This window comes from Agrilus planipennis, unplaced genomic scaffold (assembly GCF_000699045.2).
Source record: "Agrilus planipennis isolate EAB-ADULT unplaced genomic scaffold, Apla_2.0 scaffold172, whole genome shotgun sequence".
NCBI classification, from domain to species: Eukaryota; Metazoa; Arthropoda; class Insecta; order Coleoptera; family Buprestidae; genus Agrilus; species Agrilus planipennis.
In genome coordinates, this window is record NW_020438999.1 from 40,383 (window position 1) to 47,342 (window position 6,960).

The window sequence follows — 6,960 nt, forward strand, 5'->3', positions numbered from 1 at the left end:
TTCTCGCAGTGCATTGGAGAATGGTGCTGGAAGAGTTTATGATGGCAATGTCGTCAGCGTACAGAGCAGTCATAATGGAAGTTTGGGAGGGCATGTCCGCGCAAAAGAGGTTAAACAGAATAGGAGAAAGTTTGGAGCCTTGTGGGACACCGGCTGTGACGGGTTTACTGACAGAGAGAGCAGAGCCAACGCGGACTCGAAGGCTTCTGTCTGTGAGAAAGGACCTGATTATCCCGACTAGAAAGTGTGGGATATTAAGGGCGATGAGTTTAGAGATAAGACCTTCGTGCCAGACTCGGTCGAAGGCTTGTTGGACGTCAAGAAGTAGCATTGAAGTGTGACGCCGCTTGTTGAGGTTATCGGAAATGTGTTCTGTAACACGAAGAAGTTGGTGTCCGGTGCCGTGTTGCCTGCGGAAACCGTGTTGGAAGTCGGGGAGAAGGTTGTTTTGCTCCACGTGGTCTAAGAGCCGATCGAGAAGGATGGATTCCACTACTTTGCTCAACGAACTGAGCAGACTGATGGGCTGTATCTTGAGGGAGAGCTGAGGGGCTTCCCTTTTTTGGGAGACAGATGACAGTGGCTTCTTTCCATACCAAAGGGAAGTGGTGGAGCCGCATGATAGCGTTTGTGATGTTGCAGAGTGAGGTTATGTGTTTTGGTGGCAGGACTTTGACGACTCTGGCGGGAATTCCGTCAGCGCCAGGGGCCTTTCTCTTTTTCAGAGAACGAATGGTGAAGAAGATCTCACGGGGTGTAGTGTGTCTGAATTCAGAATTTATGGGATTGAAGTTTTTGGAGATGGCTTTCGTATGCTCTTGAAAGTTGGCAAGGTCCACTGAACTAGGTAGTGGGGAGCACTGGAGGCATAAAGAGTCTGCGAAAATTGCAGCTTTTTCTTCGTCTGAAGAGTAGGTGGAGCCGTTCTGTTTTAGTGGCGGAAGATGGGGAGCTCTGTTACGAAGGGAATGGATCACTTTCCAGGTGATTCCGGGATGAGTTTCTGCCTGAGCGATATAGTCATTGAAGGATGCGCTGCGGAATTCGGTGAGACGAGTTTTTAGTTCTCGTTGGAGGACGTTTACTACTGCACGTTGTGCTGGGTCGCGGTGTCTATTCCACAGACGTCGGGCTTTGTTTTTCCTCTTAAGGAGATCAAGAATGTCTGCGGGGAGAGCATTGACTGGGGTGGTGGTTGGCGAGAGGTCGTGGAGCGCTCGACGACGTTGGTAATCTCGTTTGAAAGGAGATTTACCGCTTCATCGAGTTCCTCTATTGTGCGAATTTGAGAGCACTTTAAAGAAAATGACTCAAGGGTGTAGCGCAGATGTAGCCAGTCTAAGGAGGATGTTAGCTTTGGGAGGTTGTAAGTTGGGCGGCCGATTTCTATTTGAACAGGAATGGTGATCTGAGCTTAGATCGTTAAGAACTGTAGGGTCGGAGGAGAGGTTAACGTTCCTTGTGAGGAATACGTCTGGAATATCTGGAAGCTTGTTGTGACGATCCGGGAAGTGCGTTAGATCTGGTGGGGATTCAATTGTGAAATCGAAGTCAAGAGAGTTGGCAAGAAGGGAAATGCCTTTTCTATTACTATATCGGCAGCCCCATGAGACGTGCTTGGCATTGAGATCGCTTGCGACGATAGTCGAGACGTTTGATGGGAGTAGAAGTGGGAGGTTTGAAGGATCCTCTTCGTCCGGGGGGGGGGAGTATAATGAGATGATTCTGACAGGGCCGGAAGTTGAAGTGATTTCAATGCCAACTGCTTCTAAAGAATCGGTAGCCGAAGAGATGGGCTTGGGTTTGATAGAATTCCTAACGAGGATGGCTACGCCGCCGCCGACGGAATTTTCACGATCCTTTCTGTTTTCTGTGAAGTTTGGGACAAAAAGCTTGATTTTTTGGGATAAAAAAGTGTCGGTGATGCATGCAACACCGATTGACATTTCTTCGAGGATGTGCTCTAGTTCAGTCACTTTACCTCTAATGCCGTGGGCATTCCAGGTAACTAATCGAAGGTTATTTGAGTGGGTTGTGTTAGACATTGGTGGGTGGTTGCATGATGGCGACTAAACTGGCTACCATTGTCTGAACGATAGCCTGAATTTTATATCCTGAAGGGACGGAGTTGCACCTGATGTTGTAGCGGTGCTTGAGGTTTGGTTGGGCTTACGGGTGGGGGGTGGTGGGGCTGCTCTCACGGCCGTTGCGTAAGACATTAGGGAAGATGTTTTTATGGTAGCAACAGGTGAGCCGGCGGTTGCTTGGGTTATCTTTGGAGCAACTGGGATGGTGGTGGCCTTTTTTCGGGCGTCGTTTTTACGCGGAACCTTGGGGCAGCCGCGATAGGTAGCGCGGTGACTGCCTTTGCAGTTCGCGCAGTAAGGAGTGGCGTCTTTTCTGTCTTTCGCCTTGCATTCAGCGGAGACATGGTTTCGGCCGCAGAAAGAACAAACCCAGACTGCGCGGCAGTAATCGGTCGTGTGGAAAAATTTTTGGAAGCGACGGCATTGGGGAACGTCTTTGTTGACTCTTTTGGGCTCAACCTTGACATTGAGCCCGCAGATTTTGCCAAGATCGAAGATTGTTTTGACTTTTTGTCCGTCCTGTCAAGCTGAACGGACACTAGAGGCCATACTTTGCCACCGTTGGTCATGCGGTGTATGCCGCGGATAGCAAAGCGCTTGTTAGTTAATTCGGACTGTATATCGTCCGTGGAGGTAGACTCACAGACTCCGCGAAGTACGACGTGAAGGTCCCTGTTCTGGCGGATCTGGTTGGTTGAAAACTCGTCGAGGAGAGAGGAAAGGCGGCGGAAGTCCTCCACAGAGTTGGGATAAACTCTGATGGAGTCGCTGGTGTTGACTACCCGTCGGGCGGAGATATCGTGGCTTTCCATGCCACGGAGAATTTTGGGTCAAGGGGACTTTTGGCGGATGGATATAGGGGGAGTAGCTGTAGTGCCTTGGTCGGCAGTGTCAGGCTCGGAGTCTGCGTCCGTGGACGACGACGAAGACGAAGAAAGGAACGGTGTTCGTCTTTGACGTTTTGTTCGACGGCTATTTGCTTGAGTAAAGCCGTCGGCAGAGGTAGCAGTAGCTGTATTTGACGGTACAGTTACCTATGAGGACGAGGAAATTGTGGCGGTGTCGGGCCCGTTGTCCTCTGACATGGGCGTGGCCTTATTGTCAGCGTGCTGACGGATATAAGCTTCCATAACGACCATGTTCTGCTTTAGCTCGCCAAAAAGGGCTATGGCAACGGCAAGGGGAGAGACCCTGCAATAGTGCAAGACCCTTGGGTAGCGCCATTTCCGAAATGGCAGGCGTCTGAAGGGAAAAAACGCCTTCGGTGGGCGTGGCTTCGGTCGTACGGGAAAACAACGCTTTTGTGTTAGTAACAGGTTAAGGGAACGACGAAGTACAAGGGGACGTTGCGTACTCGGTCCCCAAGACTATTAGGTTAGTTAAAATTAATTAAAGTGTTAAACTTACCTAAGAGCGGCTGGGCAAAGTGTAGAAATCACAACTAACTAGTACGTGCGAGCTCGAATGGTTTGGACTCGCGTGATGATAACGGGCGTGGTCTCGTTGAGTCACTGGTATCGTTTAAAAGCATGGACTGGCTAGAGGACGAAAGTAACGGCTATCGATCGTGGTGTTGCTACCGCGGTTGCTGGTAGACTATGAGGTCATTATTTTTTTTGTGCCATTGGCGAGAGGGGAAACTTTCAAAAGGCACCACGCAATTGGTTCTATATGCGTGGTAGTGTGAGATTTTTACTCCTCATTCTTCAAGTCCCAGTACTATGACTTCTCCTTGAAATCTGTAACAGGTAACTTTCGCGTGTGTTTCAGTAAAATTTAGAACCATAATTTGTCTGTAAAGGGGATAAATGTGCTTATGGGTCTGGACAAATGAAGCCTGAGTGTATAAATAATTTGTATGTACATGTAGAAAATATTTAATAAATATAACCTGTATATAAATATAACGAAATGGTTAGTCTCTTGTTAGCTTTGGTACAACATGGTTAGTATTAATATTAATATTGGTTAGTCTATACCGTCTTTGGTCTTTTGTGCTTCCAAGCTCGTCGTACCTTACCATTTCGCGTACCAGCGCGTTCTGGTGGGCTTCGCAGGTCACGAAGGTCTTCGTTGTCATCTCCGCTAGCGAGTCCTTCACCCAAGGGACCTTAAAGTCTCGGTGCAGCGTCGCGTTCGAAACAAACCAAGGAGCATTCATAGCAAGCCTTAGTGCCTTGTTTTGCACAACTTGAAGTTTGTTCAAGTGTGTCTTGGCTGCGTAAGCAAACACAGGAGCGGCGTACGTCATCATCGGTCGGATAACCGATGTGTACAGNGTTGTCGAATGAACAGTGGTGTTATAGGAAAGCATGACAAGAAATTATCATTACTATCATTTAAATTACTATTAGTTATTAAAGTATGTTGAAATTTTTGCAAGAATGTGGAATAATTTTCGGGCTCATTTCATGAAATAGTATTAATAGAGATTTCATTTTCTGTTTTAATTCGACTAAGGGCATCAGCGTTACTGTTGATTTTACCTGGTTTAAAACATATTTCGTAATGATATTCTTCTAATAAAAGTCTCCATCTAACAAGCCTTGAACCTGGATCTTTAACATTAAAAAGCCATGTTAATGGTCTATGATCGGTGTAAATTTTAAATTTGCGTCCATACAGATAAGGTCTAAAATGTTTAACACTCCAAACAATAGCTAATAATTCTTTCTCCGTTACTGAATAACTTGATTCCGCTCGATTTAAAGTCCGACTAGCATATGCTATGGGTAAGTCATTGGGATATTCCCCTTGTGATAAAACAGACCCGATAGCATAATTGCTTGCATCTGTAGTTAAAATGAACGTTTTACTGAAATCTGGAAACTGTAAAATAGGTTCGGAACAAAGAATAGTTTTTAAAGATTCAAATGCTTATTGTTGTTGGCTACTCCAAATGAATTTTGCATCCTTTCTTAGAAGTGAAGTTAAAGGTTGAGTTAATTTACTAAAATTTTGAATAAAACGCCTATAATAACCAGCTAAACCAAGGAATGACTTAATTTCGGAAGGATTTTTAGGAATGGGAAAATCTTTTACAGAGGATATTTTCTTAGGATCTGGTTTGACACCTGAATTTGTTATTAAATGTCCTAAATACATGACTTCGCGTCTTAAAAATTCACATTTGTCTGGTTGTATCTTTAAATTATAATCTGAAAGTTTTTGAAATATTTTCTTTAATTTACGATTATGATTTTCGAGTGTATCTGCATGAATGACAATGTCATCTAAATAAACAAAACTTTAATTCATTTAAACCTGATAATACTGTATTCATTAGTCTCTGGACAGTCGCGGGAGCATTCTTTAAACCAAAAGGCATTCGATTGAAATGATAGTGACCAGTAGGAGTTGAAAAGGCTGTCTTTTCTGCATCTTTTGGATTCATTTGAATTTGATGAAAGCCTGACGTTAAAAATCTATCGTTGTAAAATATTTTGAATGACCAAGTTGATCTAGGATTTCGGTTATATTTGGAAGAGGATAACTATCGCCTACAGTAATTGAATTTAATTTCCGATAATCGATCACGATACTCCACTTTCTTTGGCCAGATGTATCTATTTTCTTAGGCACAATTCAAACGGGGCTGTTCCAAGGAGAGGTAGAGGGTTGGATTATATTTTGTTGGAGCATTTTTGTAATTTGCTTGTCTACTTCTTCTTTTAAGGATTCTGGATAGCGGTAGGTTTTGGAATTTATCGGAACGTTGGATGTGACCGGAATTTCATGCATTATAGCGTCCGTAAAGGTTAAGTTATCACCTTCTAAGAAAAATATATTATTAAATTCACAACAAATTTTAACAATTGATTGCTTTTCTTCCCCGTTCATATGATCGGTTCTTAATAAATTTTTTATTTTATCTAGTCTAGACGATTTGGAGTTTTTGTAACCTGAACTTATTATATTAATTTGACAAGAAGAATTCGAATTGGGTAAAGTTTCTAAAGTAACATCTAACTTATTTATTTTTATTTCATGTTCATTTGTATTTAAAATTGTAGTATCAGCCGATGAATCCGGATTTACGTTAACTATACTATTACTTAAATATACACCATTTTCAACCTCTAAATTTGGAATGATACCTTCTTTGATGGAACTATTTAATATATTGACTCACTACGAGGTTTTAAGATAAAGATATTGCAATTAGAACATAGAGATTTTGAATTTGAATAAGACATTATAGAATTAGAACTAGAAGATTTAGTATTAAAGTTTGATATTGAATTAGAAGATTTAGTGCTCGAATTAGAAGATTGCAGGTGATAAGAGTCTGAAATAGAATTGGAATTAGGATTAGGAGTAGAATTAGAATTAGGTGAATTTGATTTGGCATTGTAAGAATTTGTCTCATAAGATATAGAACTTTTGGAATTTGAGTTAGACTTTGAATTTGAGTTTGAATTAAAAGATTTAGAACTTGAAATTGTATTAGTTTCATGTAAAGAAATAGTGTTTTGTTTTACATGAAGAGGAATAGAAATATTTTTACACAATAATTGATCCTTTTCATAATTAATTTTTATATTAAATTGTTTTAAGAAATCGTTTCCTAAAATGCCATCGCAATTAATAGGAAAGGAATTGGATACGGCGTGAAAAGGATGTGTTAGGATTTTGTCTCCGAAAGACAGATCTAGGAAGGAATAGCAAATGGTCTGATTAGGATTTCGTACATTATCTATTCCCTTTAATATTATTTTGTTATCTTCGTAACAAAGAGTGGATGGTTTTAATGATGATAATTTAATGAGTGAAATATCAGCACCCGTGTTGACTAGAAATCGATTGATTTTTGAATTCAATTGATCGACTGCTAAATCGACATAAGTGGTTACTGATTTCAAATAAATTTTGG